Here is a 26690-nt window from a genome sequence, read left to right as displayed (position 1 = left end):
CTTTTGGCCAGCTTTTGGCGCTGGCCATACGGCAACACGATTCGACTGCAGGAGGTTGTTCCGGGCCCCCGCTGGACTTTTGGCAAGTCTTGTGGGGGTCAGGAGGCCCCCCCAAGCTGGCCAAAAGTCCCTGGGGGTCCAGCGGGGGTCCAGAATGACCTCCTGCAGTCGAATCGTTGTTCCGTACGGAAAAACGATTCGACTGCAGGAGTAGGAGATCGCAGTAGGAGATCATTCCGGACCCCCGATGGACTTTTGGCAAGTCTTGTGGGGGTCAGGAGGCCCCCCCAAGCTGGCCAAAAGTCCCTGGGGGTCCGGGAGCTATCTCCTACGCTCCTGACGTCGGGGGACCAAAAAACAAAATGGCGCGGGCGCCATTTCTACCACACATGGAGGACCGGGAGTAAAAGATCACACCGGGACCCTTCCTCTGGACCCCAGGTATTTTAAGGCATTTTTGGGGGGGTTCAGGAGGGTGGGGGATTTATTTTAAAGGGTTGGGGTGGGTTTTAGGGTTGTTTTAGTGTGCCAGTTTTCCCGCCCTCCCCCTTCTCCTCCCCCCCCCCCCACTGGACCCCAGGTAATTTAAGGCATTTTGGGGGGGTTCGGGAGGGTGGGGGATTTATTTTAAAGGGTCGGGGTGGGTTTTAGGGATGTTTTAGTGTGCCGGTTTTCGATTTACACGATTTACACGATATTTAAAAAACCCAAACTGCGACAATCCGATTCCCTCCCCCTCCCAGCCGAAATCGATCGTTAAGACGATCGATCACACGATTCACATCTCTAGAGCATATAGATGTTGAATAGTGTTGCCGAGAGTGCTGAGTTTTGAGGGACATGTCTATCGATATGGAACGCATCAAATATGTAATTGCCCAATTTGACTTGGAATGTTCCATTAGATAGAAAGGAGGAGAACCATTTGAGAACAAAACCATTGATCCCAATGTTTCTTAGCTGATGGCAGAGCAGGGTATGGTCCATAGTATCAAATGCTGCTCTTAGGTCAATTAGCTCTAGAAAATAAGATTCATCAGCATCAAACCCTCATAAAATAGAGTCCATTAATGAGAGGAGTCATGTCTCAGCAGAACAATGTTTCCTAAATCAAAATTGATTTAGGAAGAGAATATCGTCATCTTCCAAATGATGTATAAGTTGGGATCATACTGCTTTTTCAAGGACAAGTTGGATATTGGATGATAGGTGTCCCAGTCATTGATTCTACCAGTTTAATTTTTTAGAATCAGCTTTATCACAGCTTGTTTTAACCCATGTGGAATAGGGATGTGAATCGTTTTTTAACTATTTAAATTATCGTCCGATAATTTTAAAATTGTCATTAATCGGTAAGGGACACGATACAATAGGAATTCCCTCAATTTATCGTGAAAAATTGTTAAATTGAGTATGGGAATTATTTGGGGGGAGGGCGGGAAACCCGGCACACCAAAACAACCCCTAAACCCACCCCGACCCTTTAAAACCAATCCTTTACCCTCCCCCACCCTCCCGAACCCTCCCAAAATGTTAAATTACCTGGTGGTCAAGTGGGGGGGGGGGGGTGCGATCTCCTGCTCTCGGGCCATCGGCGCCATTTTGGCTACCACTGATAAAAATGGCGTCGATGGCCCGATAAAAAAAAACCCACCCTGACCCTTTACAAATTACCCCTTTGCTTCTCCCACCCTCCCGACCCCCCCAAAAACCTTTTACATGTACCTGGTGGTCTAGCGGGGGGTCCGGGAGCCATCCCTTCAATCATACCCTCGGTGCTGGTGCCGGTGCTGGACTGGTTTCAAAATGACGCCGATCGCCTTTGCCCTCACTATGTCACAGGGAGCGACGGTCGCTCCCTGTGACAAAGTGAGGGCAAAGGCGATCGACTGCCAGTATGGCGCCGTTCGCCTTTGCCCTCACTATGTCACAGGGAGCAACGGTCGCTCCCTGTGACATAGTGAGGACAAAGGTGATCGGCGCCATATTGAAACCAGTCCAGCACCGAGGGTATGATTGAAGGGATGGCTCCCGGACCCCCCGCTAGACCACCAGGGTGGGAGATCGTGCCGGGACCCCCCCCCCCCCCACTGGACCACCAGGTAATTTAACATTTTGGGGGGAGGGTTCGGGAGGGTGGGAGAGCAAAGGGGTCATTTGTAAAGGGTCGGGGTGGGGTTGTTTTTATCTGCTCAGGCCTCACTAAAAAATTAACAATGTGAAATGGAATCGGAACCGATTCCAATTCACATCTTTAACGATCCGATTTTTTTCTCCCTCCATCCGAACCTGATCGTTAAAACGATCGGGCACATGATTCACATCTCTAATGTGGAACAATTCCTTCTGAGAGAGAATGATTAATTAAGGATGTGATTGTTGGAGTGATAAAAGAGTGTACTTGTTTTAAGGAATTGGGTCAGTGGGTGAATAGCGGGATTAATTTTGGCAATGATTTGATTGAATTTTAAATTTGTTTCTCTGTCAAACGTGGACCACTTAACCAGGCCATGTGGGTCTTCAGGTGCATTGTGGGAGAACAGATAGGGAACTGACTTTTCAATCTATTGATTTTGTCAAAAAAGATGTGTCATATTCATTGCAAGTGGTCTTTGAGAAGTTATAGTTTTTTAAGTTGGATGATGACGTGTCCTTAATTAAATCTTTAACAACATCAAAGAGCAATTTAGAATTTTATATTACCCTGTGGTACTGTTTAGCGCAGTAATCTTTTTTTGCTTTATTGGTTAGTGCACAGTATTTTGTAAGGATGGATTTAAATTTTCCTAGAGATTCCGTGATTGTTTCCCTAATTTTCTAAGGTTCTGTTTAGTGTGTCTTAAATAATCATTGTACCAGGGCTTCTTATGCTTAGAGGTATTCTTTTCATTGTTAATAGTTTTCATCTAGACAGGAGTGAGGTTTTCAGCTATGTTATTGAGAATCTGATTCCAGCAATCAAATGCTGAGGAGGCATTGGTGTCGATAGGTGTCCTTTTATTTTGCCATCTCAGTAGAGCCTCATGGTGATATTTACTGCACAAAGCTTACCTAGTGGCTAACCAGGAATCCAATTGAAGAGGTCCCCAATGTCACAGCAAAAAGTTCTACCCAGTTCGTCCTGGTCCCAAGGAGTGGAGATCGGTTGGGGTCTCCTGATCTGTTTTTTTCATCCTTAGGAGATATTTCTGGGGTCATCTCTTGGAGAGAAGTCAGAGGGGATATGATCAGGCTACCTCAGCACTGCATTCCAGTGGAGAGGGAGTATCCAAAACCACCACAAACTGTTCACACTCAAAAAATATTTGTAATGGTAAACTAGATATACCTTCAGCCACCATTGCCTGTCTCAGCAGGACCTGTCACTGGTGCTTGTTCACCTAGTGTTTATAGTGGATTCACAGGTCTTCATTCCCTTGAACAAGAACCTTCTTGCCCAAAGAAGGTATCTGGCATAAGAAACTATCTCTCTGTAAGTTAGTAAAAAAAAAAAAAAAAAGGACCCTTTGACAGGGTGTGAACTATGAGGTATCATTTCTAACTGAAACTCTTGGGTGAAGCTGGGAGGCTTCAGCAGAGGGTAAAACTTTTTTGATCCCAAAGTATCCTAAAATGGCTGGGCTGAATAGTGTTGAGGACTCCAACCATAGCCCTTCTGGTAGAAAAGACTGATCTGGGATGGAAGCTCATGATTGTAAATTTCTATACAGGGACAGTGATATCTGGTGGCCAACCCAGGAGGAGGGGTGGGGGGGGGGGGCGATTTGCTACACAGGCATACACCATAGGCAAGTGTGCCACAGGAAGACCAATAGGTTGGCAGGGAGTGATAGTCAAGAAATGGAGTAGAGAAGAGCAGCAGGAAGTCAATCAGAAGAGAAGGAAGGAAAAGCATAAGAGACAGAATAAGGAGGAAGAGGGGGAAGCAGGAGCACACAGCAAGGGAGGAAAGCATTGCAGCTAACCACAGTGAAAACATGCAGAGCCAACAGGGAATCTCCATAGTCTGGGCAGTGCATTCATGATGTGCATTTCACTCAAGAGGAGACTAATTTCAACTTGAAATGGGTGATCCAGCACTAAAATATCTTATATAGAAGACAGTTGTTGCGAACCGTGGCCTTCAGCTGATGTAGAGAGCATGGAGGTGTTGCGATGCCTGGCCGCAACTGGCCAGTCCCCCCTACCTCCGGTGTTCCTTCGGCGCGATGGCCCTTCCTCCACGGCAGGCCGTGAATGCCGGACTGTGCGGCCCAAGCAGCATCCTCCCAGCCAGCATCGGGGCCTCTCCTGACGCGCGCCCACGGGAGGCCCCGCTTCTTAAAGGGGCCACGGCGGGAGAGACTGCCCGGCCCCGGAAGATGATGTTAAACCGTGCAGCTGCACTCCCTCAGTGCCTTCGCTACAGAATTCCTCTGTTGCTCTCGGGCTTGCTGCTGTCGTGCCTTTGCCTCAGTGTTCCTTTGCCTCTGGGTTCCTTGCCTCTGTGTTCCTGCCTTGCCTCCAAAGTTCCTGCCTTCGTCCCTGGACCCATTCCTCAGTTTGATCTCCTGGTCTGACCTCGGTTCGTCTCCGCTTGTCTGCTGCCCGTCCTGACCTTTGGCTTGTATCTTCATTCTGCATCTTTGCTGCCTGCCTCGGATTGTCTGTCTGGACTTTGTTTCACCTCTTCACTGCCTGCCACGGATCTTCTGCCTGGACTTCGTTTCACCTCTTCGCTGCCTGCCCCAGATCTTCTGCCTGGACTCCATTCCGTCTCTTCATGAAGATCGGTTCCTATCTCTCTGGGTGAATGCTGAGTACCCGCTCCTCGGGGGCTCTCCCGCGTTCATAGGCCATCCGCTCCTCAGAGGGCCATCCTACCTGATTCCCTGGAACCAGTCCTCGTGAGTCCTCCTCTTCGCCTACACCACCTACCAGAAATGAGTTCCATTGAGTGTTACCCCTCGGTGGTCATCACCTCTCGCTCCGGCTCAAGGGCCCACATCCTCAACAGGAGGCGTGGTCACTAGCTCATGGGAGAACGTGAGCCCCTGAACCACGACACGACTCAGGGAGGAGCCCCAAGGCATACCGTGGGAGGTGAGAGCATGCAAGCACGGGCGGAGCAGGAACAAAACAGGACTGGAACCAAGGCAAGGAACTTTAGAACAGGAACAAGACAGGATCAGCCCTCCGCTGGACTTACACATACCAGTGTGACCCAGCAATACAATGCTAGTCACAAGAGTAGCCCTCTGGCCACTCAATAGCCATTTTGGACCCGCCACTTGGGAACGATGAGTGCGTGAGGCCAGATGGAGGCTGAGGGCAGGAACAAAATAAGATAAGAACTCAGGAATTAGGAAGACTCGGACGAAGACTCAAGTTACTCTGAAGACTCAGACAAAGACTTGGATATTCAGGAGACTCAGACAAGGATTCAGGTTACTCAGAAGGTCTCAGGCAAGGATTCAGGATTCAGACGAAAGTACTGGGTGAGAACTGCATCGCAGCATGCCCTACACAGCCGCCCATGGCTGGTTGCGGAACAGGCTGAACATGAAGCAGACTCCAGGTGAGGAAGTGGAACTTGAGACTTGAACACAATGAAGATTCAGTAGAGGCCTGCACCAAGGTGCACCCTACATAGTCGCCTGTGGCTGGTCGCGGACCACACTGAAGCGGAGCAGTTTCTGCCATAGTCTTAGGCATGAATGAAAGCAGACACAAGGGACTCCAAAGACAAGGACAGGATTCAAGACTCTGGATTCAAGAATCAGGATTCTCAGAAGCAAGGCATTAAAAACAGAAGTCTCTTGGAGGCTCGCACTGCAGACGAAAAGAAGGCCTTGTACCACGAAGCGCCCTACACAGCCCCCCATGGGCTGGTCATGGACCACGACGGTGGCACACCAGGAAAGGTGGATGCAAAGAATCTTGGAACTGGTTGCAGACGTGAAAACGAAGACATCAGGACCAGGACATCAGGAACATGGAACATCTGGACATCTGGAACATCAGGACATGGAACAGGACATTCAGGAATGGAACCATGGTACATCAGGACATCTGGAACATCAGGACTTGGAACAGGCGACAAAGGAGCTCTGACGGAGAACAAGACCAGGAACATCAGGACGAGGAGACCAGGAATACAGAATGAAGAGCTATCTAAACAAGTGAAGACCATGGAGGACCTTGACCCAAAGAGGAACACAGACAACTGTGGATTCTGGATCCGAAGGCCCTGAGGAACAGGAATTAAGCCCTTTTATAGAGCTGAAGGAGGAAATTGAAGAGAGACTGACTTCCGATGGGGCCCCGGGCTTTTCTTGCCACTGGCCCTTTAAATACAAAGAAAAGGCATGTGCTAGTGGCTAGAGGGCCTGAGAGCAGGAAGTAGAGCAGGACCTCGGACAGCGGTGGCCTCCAAGCCGCGAAGATGAAATGCAGAGCCTGGCAGCGGCACTAGGCCACGAAGGTGAAGACTTCCGGGTGACGGCATCTTCTCCGCCGCGAGGGCGGTGGAGGGCAGAACTAAAGGCAGCCTCCTGCCACGAAGATGAAAAATGTCCTGGCGGCGGCTCAGGGCCGCAATGAAGAAGGCAGTGCTGGTGGGGGTTTACGGCCACTTAGGGGAATCCCAGCGGGGAATTCCCTGCTGCAAAGGCAGAATTCAGCTGCGGCACAGGGCCGTGAAAGGAATGATTGGCGGCAGCGGCTCCATGCCGCAAAAGAGCAGTGACTCGGCGGCTTGGGGTAAGAGAAAGGCCTGTTCGCAGGATGGGATCTACGATCAGGATTGTAACAACAGTGTCTAAGGCTGACAAGGTTGCTAAGGACCAAATTTTGAAGATCTAAGTTGTCTGCTGCGCTGAGTTGCTGGGTGTTCCATCAGTCAGTTCTGGCATTAGTACTGGGTTATTTTTATTTATTTATTTATTTGCTTTTATATATCGACATTCGTTGGCATATATCACATGTAATCCATGAAAGAACATCACCTCCTATCCCATGACTTTTTAGTTTTCTTAGAAGCCTCTCATGAGGGACTTTGTCAAACGCCTTCTGTAGTCAAATACACTACATCTACCAGTTCATCTTTAACCACATGTTTATAAACCCCTTCAAAAAAATGAAGCAGATTTGTTAGGCAAGACTTCCCTTGGGTAAATCCATGTTGACTGTATTCCATTAAACTATGTCTTTCTATATGCTCTGTGGTTTTGATCTTCAGAATAGTTTCCACTATTTTTCTGGCACTGAAGTCAGGCTCACTGGTCTATAGTTACCCAGATCGCCCCTGGAGCCCTTTTTAAATATTGGGGTTACATTGGCCACCCTCCAGTCTTCAGGTACAATGGATGATTTTAATGATAGGTTACAATTTTTAACTAATAGATCAGAAATTTCATTTTTGAGTTCCTTCAGTACCCTTGGATGCATACCGTCCAGTCCAGGTACTTTCATTTGAGAGGGAGTGTTATGCTCAGATTTTCTCTGGGGCTCTTAAAAAGTCATAGAACAATTAGTTTTGAGAGAAGCTAATGTGTATGAATGTGTATGTGAGAGAAAAAGTGTTTTAAAATAATTTAATATGCAGACCAGGTAAAGTTAGACAATAACATTCTATAACTTAACTAATTTGGCTTCAGAAAAGATCACTCTACAGAAACCCTTGCCGTTTCCCTGACTGTGTTCTTCAGGGTTTTTATAATGAGAATCCTATAACATGGTACTAATTGACCTAACAGCAATTTTGACACCATAGACCATATCCTGCTATGCCATCAATTGAAAAAAATTGGAAAAGATGGAATTATTATCAAATGGTTCTTCCTAGCAGATAGATCCTTCCAAGTCAAACTGGACAATCACATATATGACACCTTCCCAATCAATACAGGTGTGCCTCAGGGTTCAGCACTCTCGGCTAACTTATTGAACATTTACATGCTGCCACTATGTACATTACTAACAGAACTAGGAATAAAATTATTCTTTTATGCAGATGACATACAATGCCACAATCCATTTGAGAAATCATTTGAAAAAACTACTTCAACTCTGTCAATATGCATGAAGGCAATTCAACAAAGACTAATTCAGTGGACATTAACACAAAACATAAAAAACCCCAGAAATTGTGTGGTTAAGGAGAAATTCCATGATAATCAAACCACCAATCCTAGACGTAAGTAACTTTAATGTTACCTCTTCAGAAAAGGTGTGAGTCCTAGGAATACAGATTGATGAGAATTTGTCAATGAAAAACATATAAACAAATTAAACATATAAAAAACATATAAAACATAAAAAAACATATAAAAATCATATAAACAAATTTATCCCATAGATAGTTCCTCCCCTTGTTTTTTGCTTCTCGCATTTGTATTATTATCCAATGTTCTATGTTTACTGTAAAGCCTATTGCTGCATTACTTTTTCTGTAAACCGATTATATGTTCCAAACGATTGTTGGTATATAACAATTTTAAATAAATAAATTAATTAAAACAGGATATGTCAAGCTTAGAATTTTACATCTATGAAACCTTTACTAACAATACAGGACTTCCACAGTGTTCTACAAACACTGATATTTTCAATCATAGATTACTACAACTCCCTATTACTAGGCCTAACCTCTGGACTTATAAAACCATTAGAACTACTACAAAATGCCTCAGCCAGACTGATACTAGGGAAAAGCAAATTTGACCACATCACCCCCTCGCTGATAGCACTGCACTGGCTTCCTGTACAATCCAGAATTCATTATAAAGTCCTGACGCTAATTTTTAATATTATCAACATCATTAACCCATGCTTATTAGGAGTGACCCTTCAACTATACAACCACAGAGAGCACACATCTAATGCAAATAAGAGACCAAATGTTATCCATAGCCAACCCCAAGTTATGGAATTCCCTCCCAGAATCACTATGTCTGATAACAGAAAAGAAAGAGTTTCAAACAGGAACTGAAAACATGGCTCTTTGGAAATGCTTATAAACTAGCATAAATTGTCAATAAGCAGATAACATCACTATCCCTGTCAGAACTTTAGATAATACTTGTAATTTTAGCAATAATGAGTGATATAAAGTGTAAAAAGACTTCATACTGAGTATAGCATGTCGGATAATGAAATGATAATTATAGGTTACAGTCCTCCTTCATAGCACCTTAATTACCTTGATGCTGATGTGTGTATAACTAGAATAGGTATTTAATTTTGTAAGAAATGAGATTATACATTACTATGACCTAGATTCTGAATTTGCTGTTGGTATTGCCCCAGAATTTGAATGCTGGTCTAGAAGATGAATGTTGATCCAGAAGCTGAAAGCTGACTTTATAAACTGTCTGATTTTATCTTGGAATGATGGGATATAAAACACATAAATAAATAAATAAATAAATAAATAAATAAATAAATAAATAAATAAATAAATAAGTTTAAACAAAAGCTGATCCGTGGGGTTTTTTTTATCAGTTATTTTTAATCTAGCTGGTTTGAAAAAAGATGTGAGAGTAAAATTAATTGAAAAGAATCTGAATGTTGAAGTTAAGGCTAAAATTATAAATGTATGTCTGTTTGACTAAAGAAATCTGGATAAAGGGAAGAAGCCTTACAGCTTAAATCTCTCTTAAGAGAGTAGGCTTATATATCCAGGACTATTTTAAAACTCATGGCTATTTTAAAAGTTAACTGGAGTCATAAGACTTAATCCTTTCAAAGATTGATTTAAAGAATTATAGACAGAAGAAGATTTTGAGTCTTGCAAAGTTAGCTAAGAAAGAGTAGATGTTATGAGTACCATTGTGTATTTACCAGCAATAACAAATTGCTAGAAATATAAATACACCTATCTTTTAGAGATAAAATGTATAATAATGTGAAAGAATTAAACTCATTAAAGGTCTGGTGATATCACTGTTTGATTGATTGATAATGTGGAGAGACAGAATTCAATTCACTATAGTTTCATTATTGAGTTTCTCATATCATTTCATCCATTTTGTCTCATATCCTCTTTCAGTTACTTCTCAGCTCATTGACATTCAGAATAGAGCTATTAAAATTATTCTTTTGTTTAACTAGCTAGTGACACAGTTCTATAAGATGTCGATCACCTTATTCTGAGGGAATATAGTAGGCTGCAGAATATTTTCAGTAAAAGGCAAACAATTTCTTTAAATGATTTTTAAAGAATACTTAGTTCATTCTTCAGAACTGAGTGAAACATTATTGGATCAAGAGTGCTCATCTTCAAACTCAAGCTTTGGTTTCACTAGCCACTGACACAAGCCATTGAATTCACTGAAAGTTTCAAAGCACAAACATTTGTCATGCCCACTAGCAGCCCTAGTTTATGAATGATTGAGCTAAGTGTACACTCACACTTAAATACTATGGGGCGGATCTTCAAAACTCCGCGAATAGCTTACTTTTGTTTGCGCTCCAGGCGCAAACAAAAGTAAGCTGGATTTTAGTAGATACGTGCGGAGCCGCGCGTATCTACTAAAAAACCTGGGTCGGCGCGCGCAAGGCTATCAATTTTGTATAGCCGGCGCGCGCCGAGCCGCGCGGCCTACCCCCGTTCCCTCCGAGGCCGCTCCGAAATCGGAGCGGCCTCGGAGGGAATCCTCTAACACCCTCCCCTAACCTTCCCCTCCCTTCCTCTACCTAACCCACCCGCCCGGCCCTGTCTAACCCCCCCCCTTACCTTTGTTGGGGGAGGCGTAAATCCCCGCGTAAATCCCCGCGCGCCAGCGGGCCTCCTCCGCGCCGGGCCGCGACCTGGGGGCGGGTACGGAGGGCGCGGCCACGCCCCCGGACCGCCCAGGGCCGTAGCCACGCCCCCGTACCCGCCCCCAAAACGCTGCCGACACGCCCCCAAAATGGCGTGCCAACAGGAACCACCCCCGACACGCCCCCGACACGCCCCCGACACGCCCCCTCGGAGAACCCCGGGACTTACGCGAGTCCCGGGGCTCTGCGCGCACCGGTGGGCCTATGTAAAATAGGCGCACCGGCACGCAGGGCCCTGCTCGCGTAAATCCGGGCGGATTTACGCGAGCAGGGCCCTGCGTTGTTAGGTTTAAGATTTCATAACATAAAAGAGAGATTAAAAGTAATGAAGATATAAGAAGATACAAAACTAAGATATAAAAAGATACCATAATTTAAGATGAAGTTTGCAAGTGTATGGTTTACAAACTCTTAAGAATTCTATGCTTATAGTACTGATCTTGAATTCAAGCAAAGGTTTAATGAGCTCATTAAAGGTATTAAGTGGTAAAAAAAAAACTTAATTGTTATTAATTGAGAATAACTTAGTTTCTCCTGCCAGCTGATTCTCTTCAAAATAAAATACTCATATTTGCAAAATTCAAGTCTCATTTATTACTGTGTAAATTCACCATGGCTTTAAAAATTTCACAACTGGAGGTCTGGTGAATAATGGAGGAACCCCCCACATTGGTAGTATAGGACTTCTAGGCAGGGTAGATCATGATCTTCTGCCTGGACCATCCACCTCCCCGCCGGTTGAGCTCTTGGGTTCTGGTGGCTGGCAGGACTTAGCTGGAACAAGACATCAGCTGGGAGCTGGTACAAGGCACCAGCTAGAGACACTGGTTTGATAAGGTAAGGCCTAGGCTGGAAATAAGGACTGAACTGGACAGGACAAATAATTGGACTGGGCAGGACAGGATAGGACAAGGCAACACTAGAAAAGACAAGGACAGGACTAGAACAAGTAATAATAAACAAGAATGTCCAAACAAGGCACAAGGCCAGGCTAAGTGAACCTAAAAGGCCTGAAGGCCACAGAGCAAGGTAGAAAGGCCTGGAAGAGCTAATATTTCCTTCTGGGATTTGCCTTAATGTGGACCAGGTTAAATGCCTGATTCAGGTCTCTATTTCCCAGGTCCCAGCACCAAGCTGCCCCCACATGGTCCCTCAGGATCCTAAGCACAAGCTGTTGATTGAAGCACAGAGGAGATCTCAGATGATGTGTTACAGGACAAGCAAAGGACTGACAGCCCCAGTCACTTTCACAGAGTCAAATGAAGAATGGTCATCCGTACAGAAACTGTGTCCTCACAGTTGCTCAAGGGGGTCTCTTTTTCCTTCCAGTAGCACTCTCCAGGCCACAAAAAACAACAGCCCCCCCCCCCCCCCCCATCCCAAGAGACATAGAGGGCCAGGATACTGACAGAAGAGCTATCAGCAATAGAATTGCACTGCACTGCCACATTCCAAGGAAATGTGGAAAAAGGAATAGTGTACATAAAAGAAATTATGCAAGCATAGTTTGCCATGAACTGAAAACTATGTCTATAGAAACCAGACTGATGTGAGCATAATGAGTGGAAGGCTAGACACAATCAGTATAACAACTATCCCACAGTTTCTCTGAATTAAGCCAAAGTTTAGCCAACATGACTTCTGCCATACTTCAAATAGGGGATGTAGTCTGGCAGTCTCTACCAGCCCTACAAGCAACATCTGTATCCACATTTTTCACCCCCATCACAGATACTCCCAGAAGCAGTCCCCACCCCTCAGGCAGGCCTTGAAGTGGGAGTACAGCAGCAGCAGAAATCCTGCTAATTGTTAAGAACCATCTGAAGTGCCATGAACAATGAATGAGAAGTATCTGTCATAGATAGAAGCCATGTAGAATGTCACTGAAGAGCATACATGTCAGCTATATGAGGTGCCTTCACTGTAGAGTGGTATGAATTTCTTGAAATGAGGCTGGGTGTGGCTGCCCTAAAGAGTCTCCACAAAATCCTTGAAGTGAGACCAAGTGTTCATGTCCATGTTCATGTTCATGTTCATGTTCATGTCCAGAAGAGTCTATATGAAGTTCTTGAAATGAAACCAGAGGTGTATGACTTGAAGTGCTGCTGTGATGTCTTTGAAATAAGGTCAAAGGTAAATACCTTGAAGAGACTGTGGAAGGTCCTTAAAGTGATGGCTAGAAATAAATCTAAAAGACTGGAAGGGAACAAGGAAGAACTGATGTCCTTGAATAGATGACTGGAAAAGCATTTTCAATGTTGTAGAACAAACAAAGTCAGTTTTTATGGGCACTTCAGCAGTGTCATGCAGCTATGACTGGAATTTTAAGCTGCCTGTGGTGTTGGGAGATATATAGACACAATGATTTTCTTGTGAGTGACTGCAATCTTTTGAAACAAAGTAGGCTGTCTGATCAGTCTTTAGGTTTTGTTATATCTCAGTGAGACTGCTGTTTTGTGCTGGGACTTTCCATTCTTCAGAATCTCTTCGCAAGCAGTTGTATATCTGTCAGATTTTCTTTTTTAGCCTCCCCATGATCTCTTTGACATTTCAAATCCATAAGGGCTTATGCCATAGATATGTTGCTGACCAACCTTTCTATACCTTAGAAGTCTTATAGGCCTGTTCCCAGAAGACCTACTTTGGAAATGTCTATAGATGCTGTATCAATTGCTGAAGAATCCTTGCAAGAGATTAGACACAGATGCATCATTCTTAGTTGTCTGCCTGTTCCATGCCGCCTGCTTCTTGTAGATTTCCTTTCTGCAGCTAGCATTCTATGAATTACCGCCTTGCTCTGTAGAAATACTTGAGTGTTGGCATCTGGTTGAGGTAGTACTTTCATTGATCATATCACATTGCCACTTCCATTGGATGGGCTGTCACTCCCATCATTGCCAGCCCTGGAATGAAAACAACAAGGTCTCAATGTCAACAGTTTCCTTGTGCAAGCATTCAGTTTTCACCTTTGAGTCCTTAGAGGATGATATTCACAGGAAGCTCTGCACCAAAATTCAGACAAGCATATACACCCTTAATTTTGGGGTGAATATAGGAGCCTAATTGAATGTAGAGGTACATAAAACTGAAGTGCCTAAATGTAGGATTACCATCCATTTTCCCTACCTTAAGGCACCATGTTAGGAACTCAGTGCTGGAAATCAGCGCTCATCACCTAATTTTACTTCCCTGACCTGGTCTCTCCTCTAACTCAGCACATTTTTAAGGTGACTACATTTGGGTGCCTTATAAATTCTGTATCCTAAATTTAGGTGCTCAGCAGGGGAAATCTTTCAATTAGTCAGATCCAAGTACCTAAATCTTATATTTAGCTACTTAGATCGTTTGTATATCGCGCTCTTACTGTCTTCAATTTAAGCATCATATTTATAATACTGTTCCACTAGTTACTAGAACTTCTGCATACATTTGGGATTGGTGGGGCAAGTAAACACCCCATAATCCCTTGGTTTCTTTCCTGATGGGGGAAAATTAAAGTCTTTCAAGCCCCTTAGGATGTTTAGACGTCTTCTGATACCTTCCAATAAAAATAACCCGCTGCCACATAGGCTGATGTTGTCCAAAAATAAATCTGTTGCTGGAATAACTAATACAGATGAATAAAATCAGTGGGCCAAGCGGTATAATCCATATGGTCAAAACAAAAGGCAGTTCATGGTCCAAATAGTTAGCCACTGCAAATCTTCACACACTAAGAGGCAAATTTTAAAAGTGTTGCTTGCGCTAAAAGGCCCATATAAATGAGTATATCGGCGCCCAGACCCGTCAGGGTAAGGCCTTCCAATTCCCCTTTCCCCGGCGAGCCCGGACACCAATCGCACGGCCTGACAACCGCGCCGCCCATCCACGCAGACCCGAGACCCTTCCACAAGCCTAAACGCACCAATCGCAACAGAGATGGACATTTAAACTTACTGCTCCTCAGGCGCCACGCCTGACTGATCCGGACCTCCGCTGCTGCCGCCGCCGCCGCCGCTGCTGCTGTGACATCAAGAGGGAAGGGCCTGCGTGATCGGCGCCCAGATCCGTCGGGGTAAGGCCTTCCAATTCCCCTTGCCTCCAGCGAGCCCGGACACCAATCGCACGGCCTGACAACCGCGCCGCCCATCCGCGCGGACCCGAGACCCTCCCACAAGCCTAAACGCACCAATCGCAACAGAGAGGTACATTTAAACTTACTGCTTCTCAGGCGCCACGCCTGACTGATCCGGACCTCCGCTGCCGCCGCCGCCGCCGCTGCTGCTGTGACATCAAGAGGGAAGGGCCTGCGCGATCGGCGCCCAGACCCGTCGGGGTAAGGCCTTCCAATTCCCCTTGCCCCCGGCGAGCCCGGACACCAATCGCACGGCCTGACACGGCCGCCTATCCGCGCAGACCCAAGACCCTCCCTCAAGCCTAAACGCACGAATTGCAACAGAGAGGGACATTTATACTTACTGCTCCTCAGGCGCCACGCGCCTGCATCACGCGCCGAAGGTGCGCGACAAAGGGGCTGGCCCCTTTGTGCGCCCCTTCGTGCAGCCACTGAGGCCAAGAAGAAAGAAATCAAATAATCCTGCTTTCTACATAAAAGCTACAAACTCAGGTACGCTGAAATCCTTTTCCTACTCAACACATCACACGCCTCGCTAAACTCATTCTTCGAACTAAACATTATCTCTTATTTCTTCTACTACAATTCAACAGTGAACAATTCTACCTACACATTGAAGTTAAACCTCTATTCCCTTCGAGAAATTTTACCTCTATATCATCATGGCTATTACAACTAGGTTTAACCAAATAAGAAACAGCCATCTAATTAAAATACCACTCCTCAAACATGCTAAAAACCTTCTCTACCTCACATTCTTCTTAATAAATGCTCAATCACTTACGAAAAAACTCATGATCATATCCGACCTGATACAAACAAAGAATCCTGACTTCTTCGCCATAACTGAATCTTGGCTCAAAGACACTGACCTTGTTCTGACAAATCAACTAACCAAAAATGACTACGATATTTTCTCCACACCACGAAAATCCCAAAGAGGAGGTGGACTACTATTACTTATAAAGAAACATTTCTCAATGAAACTAATCCCTCACAACCTACCCAAGAATTTTGAAGTTGCTTTGCTCGACTCTGAATTCCTTCAAATATGCCTCATATACTGCCCACCTAAACTTCTTGACAACGAGTTATCACCCCTAATTGAATTTTTAATAACTAACATCAGCACAAAAAAACCATCAATTATTCTCGGTGACTTCAATCTTCATACTGACGCCTCACCAAGATCTCAAAACTGCCAAACCTTAATTGACATGCTTTCCAGCATAAACATGACCCAACATATAAACAACGCCACCCACAAAGCAGGTCATACACTAGACCTGATCTTCACCAACCAATTCATATTTGAACCTAATATTTCTATTAAACCTGTTCCTTGGTCCGATCACTATCTAATCAAATGCATAGCACATATCAATACCAATAAAATGATCAGAAAAAATACTCCAACATCTTTCAAATACAGACCCCCCCCTTCCAACTCGACTTGCTTAAACAAGAATTAGGAAAACAGCTTATTAATCTTGACCTATCTAACACTCTTTGTGCCACTCAGTCATGGTTCCAAATTACAAAACAAACTGCTAATAACATTAATCCCGAAAAAACAAAAATTATAAAACAAAACAAAGTAAAAAACAACCCTTGGTTCAATTCACACTTAAGATCGCTGAAATCCAATCTCAGAAAGCTGGAAAAAGAATGGAGCAAATCCAAATGCCAACTACATTTTCAAAGATACCGCACTAAACTTGCTGAATACAAGAAAGAAATTCTAAATGCCAAACATGATTATTACAGTAAAAAAATAACAAAATCAACAAATAAAGCTAACTCCCTCTTCAATATTGTAAAGAATCTAATTGATAACAACAACAAAAACCTTTTTTCATCAAATACTTGCAACTTAAGTCAAGACCTTGCTAATTTCTTCAAGAACAAAATAATTAAAATAACGGAATCTTTCGAATCCAATTCAAACAATGATGTATCCCACAAGACTCCACCAACAATTACATGGGCTAAATTTGAACCTATATCCAATATAGAAATGGAAAAAATGCTAAAAAAAAATAAACCCTGCTAAACACGATTTTGATACTATCCCAACCCGAGTACTAAAGGAAATATCTCATATTATTGCTCCTACTTTAGCTGCAATCATAAACAAATCTCTGGAAGAAGGTAATCTACCATCCAATCTGAAAACTGCAACAATAACCCCCATCCCAAAAAAAAGAACCTAGACCCAAATGATTTGAACAATTACCGTCCAATATCCAATCTTCCACTGCTTGCCAAGTTAATTGAAAAAACAGCATTGACCCAACTAAATGAACATCAAGGGGCGGATTTTCAGAGCCCTGCTCGCCTAAATCCGCCCAAAACCGGGCAGATTTAGGCGAGCAGGGCCCTGCGCCGGTGAGCCTATTTTACATAGGCCTACCGGCGCGCGCAGAGCCCCAGGACTCGCGTAAGTCCCGGGGTTCTCCGAGGGGGGCGTGTCGGGGGGCGGGCCCGGTCGTCACGGCGTTTAGGGGGCGTGTCGGCAGCGTTTTGGGGGTGGGTACGGGGGCGTGGCTACGGCCCGGGGCGGTCTGGGGGCGTGGCCGCACCCTCCGTACCCGCCCCCAGGTCGCGTCCCGGTGCGCAACAGGCCCGCTGGCGCGCGGGGATTTACTTCTCCCTCCGGGAGGCGTAAATCCCCGGAGAAAGGTAAGGGGGGGGTGTAGACAGGGCCGGGCGGGTGGGTTAGGTAGAGGAAGGGAGGGGAAGGTGAGGGGAGGGTGTTAGAGGATTCCCTCCAAGGCCGCTCCGATTTCGGAGCGGCCTTGGCGGGAACGGGGGTAGGCTGCGCGGCTCGGCGCGCACCGGCTATAAAAAATCAATAGCCTTGCGCGCGCCGATCCAGGTTTTTAGCAGATACGCGCGGCTCCGCGCGTATCTACTAAAATCCAGCATACTTTTGTTTGCGCCTGGAGCGCCAACAAAAGTACGCCTATTCGCGGTATTTGAAAATCTACCCCTAAGAGAACAACAATATCCTTCACCCTACTCAACATGGTTTCAGAAAGAACCACAGCACTGAAACCCTACTGATCAACCTATCTAACAAAATAATAAAAACTTTGACAACAACCTAAGTCATTTATTAATATTACTGGATTTATCTGCTGCCTTCGACACGGTTGACCACAAGAGACTAATTTCTAGTCTAGCCAACATAGGTCTTGCCGGAGACACACTCAAATGGTTCACCTCCTTTCCAAATGACAGGTTTTTCAAAGTCACCTTCAATAACATCTCATCTGACCCATGCCCCCTAAAAACAGGGGTTCCTCAAGGATCTGCCCTCTCAGCCACCCTTTTCAATATTTACCTTCTACCCCTCTGCAATTTCATTTCTAACCTAGGTATCACTTTCTTTTTATACGCCGATGATATTCAATTTTTAATCCCAATAACCTCTACCATTGAAGATGCAATCTGCCTCATAAAAAAAAACACCTCATCTCAATCAAAACATTTTTGAACCAACTAAAATTACGCCTAAACATGAACAAGACGGAATGTATCCTTATAAAAAGAAACAATCCAGAACAACTAGCACAAATCCCCCACATCACAATTGACAACATCAATATCCAACTGAAGAACTCAGTAAAAGACCTAGGTATTTGGATAGACAATGAATTGAACCTCAAAACATGCATAGCCACAAAAACGAGAGAAGGTTTCCACAAACTCCACATCCTCAAACATCTCAAACCTTTACTATATTCTCATGATTTTAGAACTGTGCTTCACTCATCTTCTCATGCCTTGATTACTGCAACGCAATATTCATTGGACTCCCAAATTCCACACTAAAACCCCTACAATTACTGCAAAATGCTGCAGCACGTGTTCTCACTGGCAAGAAGAAATTTGATCACATCTCACTAACCCTGATGAATCTACATTGGCTACCTATCACCCAAAGAATCAAATACAAGACATTATCTATTCTTCATAATGAAATATACAAAGAGAACAACACTCCCCTTGATTGCATGATTAAACTTCACAAACCACCACGATCAACAAGAATCTCAAACAAATTACAGCTAATCATTCCCCCCCTCTCAGATGCGAGACTATCTTCCACCAGGAATCGAGCTTTCTCTATAGCCGGTCCAAAAGAATGGAACTCTTTACCAACATATTTAAACTCAATAAGGGATACCAAATCCTTCAAAAAAGAACTTAAAACTTGGCTATTTAGACAAGCATTCACAATCTGAACTCTATATCCACTCTCAGCTCTTTGAATCTCACCCATGTAAGAACCCTTACCCTCTTCTCCTCTCCATCCTTCCAAACCACTTAAATTATTCCCTCCTCTTTTTCCACCCCTATTTATCTTCTTCCCATTCTTACCTTGAACCTCCTCTTCCTTTCACTCACCCAGACCGTTCTCTTATAATTTGTTCTCTCACCCCTCCACAATACTAATATGATTTTTACTTCCACTTTAACTAATACCGCTCATTATACTTCAGAAAACTCAATTATAAGATACTTTCTTTAATTATGTTTATTATTATATATTACTCTGCTTTAGCCGAGATGTTATTTATGATACTAATGTTTAATATGTTACAAAAAAATGTTTTCATGTATGAAGTTGTTCAGATGTAAACCGGAGTGAAGGCTCCCCGCTATACTTCGGTATATAAAAGAATCTAAATAAAAAATAAATAAATATATGGGCTGCGTGTGAGCAATGCATATTTTAAAAGCAACAAATTATATATGTATATGCGCATGCATGAGTAAAAACTAAATGAAACGAAGTTGGGGCATTCAGGGGCAGGGTCAAAATTTACGTGCATAAATCTATATTTTAAATCCAGTGGCTGCAGCACACGGTGAGCTGCAAATGTTTACTTTTGCTCTTGATGAGGTGTAAGTTTGCATAAATTTCTGTTTAGGCCTAAATCAGCAGGGTGAGGGATCTGATTTAACTTGGAGGAGTGAAGGCTGAAGGACCAGAGTGGTCTAGATGACCTCGAAATGGACTGGGCAAACTCGTGGACTAATTGGTAAAACTGGGAATGGTCCTCACGCGAGCATGTTTTAAATGATTTTATTGTTATTTTAAGTTTTGAGTTAATTGCTTTGTATATTGCTTTGGAAGATTTTATTGTAAAAACTGGAAAGCGATTTATAAAGATTGCTAATTAATTAATTAATTAATTGACTGATTAATTAATTTAAGCTGACAATGTCCTATGGAAGATACATGAAATAACTCTGCTCGAGTAACCACTTATAATTAGGAGCACAATGCACACGTGGTAGGCATATTTTAAATGATATGCACACAACTGCATACACGATTTAAAATTGCAGCGTATGGGCATCCTCATACTCATTTTACATTTTAAAGTTACCATCACTGTTTTTTCTTCCTTCACTACCCAATAGCTCTCTTTGGAAATGGGACCCTCCCTGGGCTCTCCTGTTTTTGGTACCTGCTATCGAATGTGGAGTTCTCTGTAATCTAATAGCCAAACTGGAAACACTCTCCTAACCAAATGAGGTTCTGCTGATTCTTCTAAAGCAGTAACTGTGAAAGTAGATCTCCCACTCTGGCAATCCTTATTCTGACTCCAACCAGAAATCCACCTTGGTAAACCTTAAGGCAAATGTTCATCAAAATGCAAGGAGTATAGAACAAACTCCCCTTTTATTATACATCACTTATATGGGTCTCTCAATTACAGGATCTTCCTGATGGACTCCATGAAAATCTGCCTCTCTCTTTGAAGACTTCATGGCTCTGATCCTGAGTCTTAGTCACCTACCCTGTGAATGGAAGACTGGATGAAGGAGCACAAGCCAAAGACACCTTTACCTGGGAAGTGAGAGAGAACAGTATACATTGTCACAAGGTTGACAATACACACTGTCATGATTGATGCAGCCTGGAAGACAAACCAGCTAGGCCCAACCTGACAGCAGGCAGACACGCTCAAGCTGGGACTGGAACTAGGCTTCACCTTTACCAGCCTCTTCCACCGCAGGTTGAGCCCTTGGTTTCGGAGACCAGAAAAAATTGGAAAAGGAGCCAGCATGAGAGTGGTCAAGCAGGGTCTGGACACAGCAGAGGACAGGGAAAGCAAGAAACTAAGCAGAGTCTGTATCTGAACAGAAGTCAAGGCAGGTGGCTTCAGTATCCGAGCAGAGGTGAAGGCACAAGAGATTAGTCAAAGAGCAGGACAGGAAGAAGAAGCTAAGGAAAGACCAGGGACTAGGAAAGAACAGAGTTCAGCTGGAATGAGGCAAAGCTTGGGCTGGGCTGGAATGAGGCAAGGCTGGAGAGGCTGCAGCAGAGATGGAACAATGCAAACCTGGGGCTGGAAGCAACACTCATATATTTATGTTATGATATAACATATACACTTTTTGATCTTACATTTAGGATCTGTGGAAAATGTTTTCACATACCTCAAAGGCTGTAATATCCTTTATTTTTGTCATTGCTTGCCGAACAAAAAACATGAAATTGCAAACCTGAAGACTGGAGGTTGACCAATATTTAAAGGGCGCCAGGGGTAATCTGGAAAACTGTAGACCAGTGCACCTGCTGTTGCTGTCAGGCAAAATGGTAGACGCTATTCTTAAAAACAAAATCACTGGACATATAGACAGCCATGGTATAATGGGAAAGAGTCAACATGGTTTTAGCAAATGGATGTCTTGCCTTACAAATCTATTAGATGCTTTTGAATGTATAAATAACCATGTAGATAAAGGTATTTGGCTTTTTGGAAAGCATTTTACAAAGTGCCCCATGAAAGACTCCTCAGGAAATTAAAAAAACTTGGTAGAAGAGGTAGCATCCTATTGTGTATTGGTAATTGACAAAAAGACAGGAAACAGAAAATAATACTAAATACAGTAAATAGTCAGTTTTTCAAATGGAGATAGGTCATTAGTGGAATACCACAGTGATCTATATTGGGACCTGTGCTACATACATAACCTGAAAAAGGGAACAAGAGGAATGATTACATTTGCAAATGACACAAAATTATTCAAAATTGTTAAAGCAGCAGTAGATTGTGAAGAACTGCAGAAAGGTCTTGCAAGATTAGGAGACTAGACATCTGAATGACAGATGAAATATAATGTGGAAAAGTACAAAGTGATGCACGTAGGGAAAAGTAATCCCAACTACAGATACATGATGATGGGTTCTGTACTGGGAGTCGTAACTCAGGAAAAGGACCTCGGCACCCTTATAGAGAATAGCTTGAAATCCTCTTCTCAGTGCATGGTGGTAGTCAAAAAAACAAAACAAAACACTGAGGGTTAAATTGTTCTTTGCAGAACAACCTACTTCTGTTAACCAGTCGATAATGTCTAAACCCTCTAACCGGGTTCTCTCAGGAGTGACAGATGCAGTCATTGCTACTTTTGTGCAATGAGTAAGAAGGGTCTTTTCTATGATGCACAAACAACATTCTTCAAGTTGGAAAAATCTCCTATGGTCACAAAACTTGGCATTACAAGAACTTTGGAATGATTGATTATCATCAAACCAACAGACAAAGGCGGTGCTATAATAATTTTGGACACAGAGGATTATGTCACCGAAATAAAGTGCCAATTGTCAGACCATACATTTTACAGTAAGTTATCCCACGACCTCACTAGTGACATTAAGCACCATATTGATGAGCTTCTGAATACAGCAGTGGAAGCAGGCTGGATCACCAAAAAAGAATATTAATGTTTGAAAGCTGATCATCCAATTTGTCTGGTTCTTTATACGGTTCTGAAGATTCATAAGTCACTTCAAATTCCAATGGGTCATCCTATAGTATCCTCCAAGGATATTTATTGGAACCCATGTCCCATTTCATAGAAATGTTTTTTTGAGATATTTTATTCCTCTTCTTCCAGTACATATTCAAGATTCAGAACATAAAATTTCCATATTGTAGACGTATAGGCAGTCCCTGAAAACATTTGTACCGGTAACTATAGACGTAGCCGCCTTGTATACTAACATCCCACAACAAGAGGCTTCAGAAATAGTGGGAAACACTCTCCAATAGAGAGAAACACACAGTAGGGTTCCCAATGAGTTTTTGTTGAAATTGGCTACTATTGCTTTACAAGAGAACTTTTTTCCTTTGATGATGAATTTTATTAACAAAAAAAGGGAACAGTGAAGGGAGCCTCTATGGCCCCAGATATAGCAAACTTTTATGTAGGGCATTTCAAACAGAAGTAGCTTTCTACCTGCTATTTTCATATGTGCATATGGTTTATGGAAGCGCTACATTGATGATATTTCATGTTATGGAGCGGGACCATAGAAGAACTATAATAATTCTTAGTATGGGTTGAATATCTGCAATATGAATTTACAGTTCACTCCTGTTCATAGTACAAGCACAGTAGCTTTTTTGGACATACAAATAATCTACATGAGAGTGGTTTTGAATTTAGTATCATTCACAAAGAAGCTGGCCATAATGTGTTATTGCATTACACCAGCTGTCATCCCAAACATCTTAGAGATAACCTCCCTGTGGGACAGTTTTTGAGACTTTGATGCCTTTGTTCCTCAGTGAACAAATACAAGAAACAAGTGATTGATATGAAATGCAGATTTGCAGAGAGGGGATACCTGAACCAGCTTATTAAGAAGGCTTATAAAAGAGCCCAGTGGGTTAACCATCAGCTTCTTTTTCAAACCTTGACTAAGAACACAGATCAAAAATTGATCTGTGTTTTACCTTTTATACTTTTTAACCAACAAAATTAAGCTTTGCATTAGGAAGTACTGGTAAGTGCTGAGTATGCATGAGATATTTCAAGCAGCCCCTCATTTGCTATGACAAGGGCTAGGAATTTATGAGACCAGCTAGTACACTCTACCCATACCACTTTGTACCCTGTAGCAGGACCATTATCCTCAGGTGTATAAAAATGGTCTTTATTAAAACTTGCCCTACTCTGGCTGAGTTTCGCTCACCATTGGAGCTGCCTCAGGGACAACTTCAAGTATTATATGGTCTTGCAGGATATATAGTAGGATACTCCTTATCTGTGTCCGTCAAATCATAACTGGGTTTCGGAGGTGAATAAAAATCATTAAGACCACAGTGTCTGTGCACCTTTCATGTTCGCGCCACTAGCAATTCCGGAAGACAACATAAAAAATGCCGAATACTCTTTAATCTCTGTAAACCCGCTAAATTTGTGTAACGTTAATGGAGACATGGCGTCTGTACTCTACGCGTACTTGCGCCACTGGCAATTCTGGAATATATCCTGAAAGACCATATAATACCTGAAGTTGCTCCTGAGGCAGCTCCAATGATGAGCAAAACTCGACCAGAGTCAGGCAAGTGTTAATAAAGGTCCTTTTTATACGCCGATCTCCATTATTTTTTACCGCTACACAGCAATCTTGGATCAGCTTCCGATTTGTTTTTTGGGTCCATTATCCTCAGGAACACTTTGTCTGTGGACAGTGCAACATCTGGTTCAGGGACAGGCACTCATATTACCACATCGTAAATCCTACAAATGTTGTCAACAATTTACATGTAGCACAGAAGGGGTGGCCTATGCACTGTGGTGTCCCTGCAATTTAATCTACATTGGGAAGATGACACAAATGTTTAAAACAAAGATATAGGAACATCTTAGTTGTTTATGTCATTCAAAAATAAAGGCTTCCTTGGTGACCCATTGAATTGAAGCATCCCAAACCACAGAAGAAGTATGAGCAGCTATTATCCCATCAAAGGCAGAGATTTTGATTTGAATCTCCTCCGGTTGGAACAGTGGTTCATTTTCAAGTGGAATACTGTTAACCTACATGGGTTGAACAAAGAGATTGACTTGTCTGTGTTTTATTCATTACATTCTTTAGTATTCTAATACATTTTCAGGGATCAAGCATTTTTTTTTTGTCTGAGCCTATCAATACTGAACCATTGAATATTTTTGAAACAGTTTTGACCTATTTTTATTCTGTTCTCTTTCATGGTCTATTTTCAGATTAGTTGTTTGGATCTTTAAGCTGGACTATTTTATCGGTTGTTAGAAATAAATTCAAATGGACAAAACTCTTTTAGAAAAGACCATTTTAAAAAAAAAGATAAGACATAGTCTAGGTGAATCATTTTGAGTGTAACTGTGAAACAGGAAAACAGTGACAGCAAAGGTCTTAGACAAGTATATTCATTTAGAAAACAGAGAGAAATTGTGTTATAAATTAGAATATGTGTTCTTGTAGAAGAAAGTGTTCACTGTAGCGAAGGTGTCCTTTATCTCTGACTCACAAAACTTGGTAGTCCATGCAAGAAATCTAAAATACATTTCACTCCAAATTTCCAATTAGAGATGTGATATACGCCTACACCTGCTGTGAAGCAATTAGAAGGAAATAATCAAGTACATTTGATCTAAAAATGTCCTTCCATGCTTGCTAACAATCAGGCTCATTATGTGAATCCGTGGAGAGTAAGCAACCACAGTGCCGCAGTTGGAGAAGACCTTTTATTAGCTTATAACAACTGGTAATATGGTAGGAGAACAAAATTCAATAAAAGCCTATTACAAAAGAAGAAAGTTAACTTCTGGAAAAGGAATAGTTTTCTAGTGAGTCCATTTTGTAACATATGTATGATAAAGCAAGAACTGGGGCCTCAAAATAAAACTATCAGGCAGCAGGCTTACAACAAGCAAAAAGGAAGCCCTTTTATCATACAACATATAGTTAATTACAGAAGTTCATTGCCACACAACACTGTAAAGGAAAAAGTATAATTAGCCTCAGAAACAAATTAAACCAGTCTATAAAAGATAGGTAACCCATAATCTATTTAACAGGCATGTTTCCATAAGGTCAATACATGCCTGAACCATGATTACTGGAAACTGTAAGGGAAAGACATTTGTGTGTATGTGTGTGTATGGGGGGAATGAATTGTAATTTTCAAACAGCCCACTAAGAAAGTTGGCAAAAATGCAAATAAGTAACACTAATTTTCCAAGTGGAGTTACATGTATATAACTGCTTTGAAAATTATCTCACCAAATCTGCTCACACAAGTTACACCCACTAAGGTGTACACACACATTTTCTCTGAAAATTTAAGTGAATACTTTTTTAAAAACCAGAATACATGCAAGTCCAAACTGTTTTGGCTGCCGGCCATGGCGGTCCGCGACCGGGGCTGGCCACTCACCCCCATGGTAGGACCGCCTCTGAAGCACCTGCAGGAGCAGGCAGCTGTCCCTGATGCTTTCTTCGCAGCCGTTCTAGCTGCTGCTGACCTGGCCGCTTTCAGCTTGTCTCCCTTCTGTTTGCTGGCTGCTCCCCCGCCGGGCCTGCCTAGAGCTGCGTGCACAGCTGATCATTGTATTTAAAGGGGCCATGACAGGAAATAGTCGTGGCCCCTCCCTGGGGACTCCTCAGACCTTGCCTTGGTTTTTTGGCTCCTGCTTCCATGTTGTTTCTGAGTTCCTGATCCTGAGTTCCTGTTCCTGAGTTCCTGTTCCTGTTTCCTGTGCTCCATTGCCTGCCCTCCTCGGACCTGCTCCTGTCCTCCTGCCCGGTTCCTGCTTCCGCTCCCTTCCTGCTTGGATGGATCTTTTGGCTTCTGACTCCTGGACTGGCTTCCGACTATTCTTCTGGCTCCGACTCCTGGACTGGCTTCTGACCATTCTTCTGGTTCTGACCCCTGGACCGTCTTCCGACCTTTCCTCTGGCTTTGACGTCTGGACTGGCTTC

Source organism: Rhinatrema bivittatum, chromosome 2, assembly GCF_901001135.1.
Source record: "Rhinatrema bivittatum chromosome 2, aRhiBiv1.1, whole genome shotgun sequence".
NCBI lineage: Eukaryota > Metazoa > Chordata > Amphibia > Gymnophiona > Rhinatrematidae > Rhinatrema > Rhinatrema bivittatum.
Note: the sequence above shows the minus strand (reverse complement) of the source record.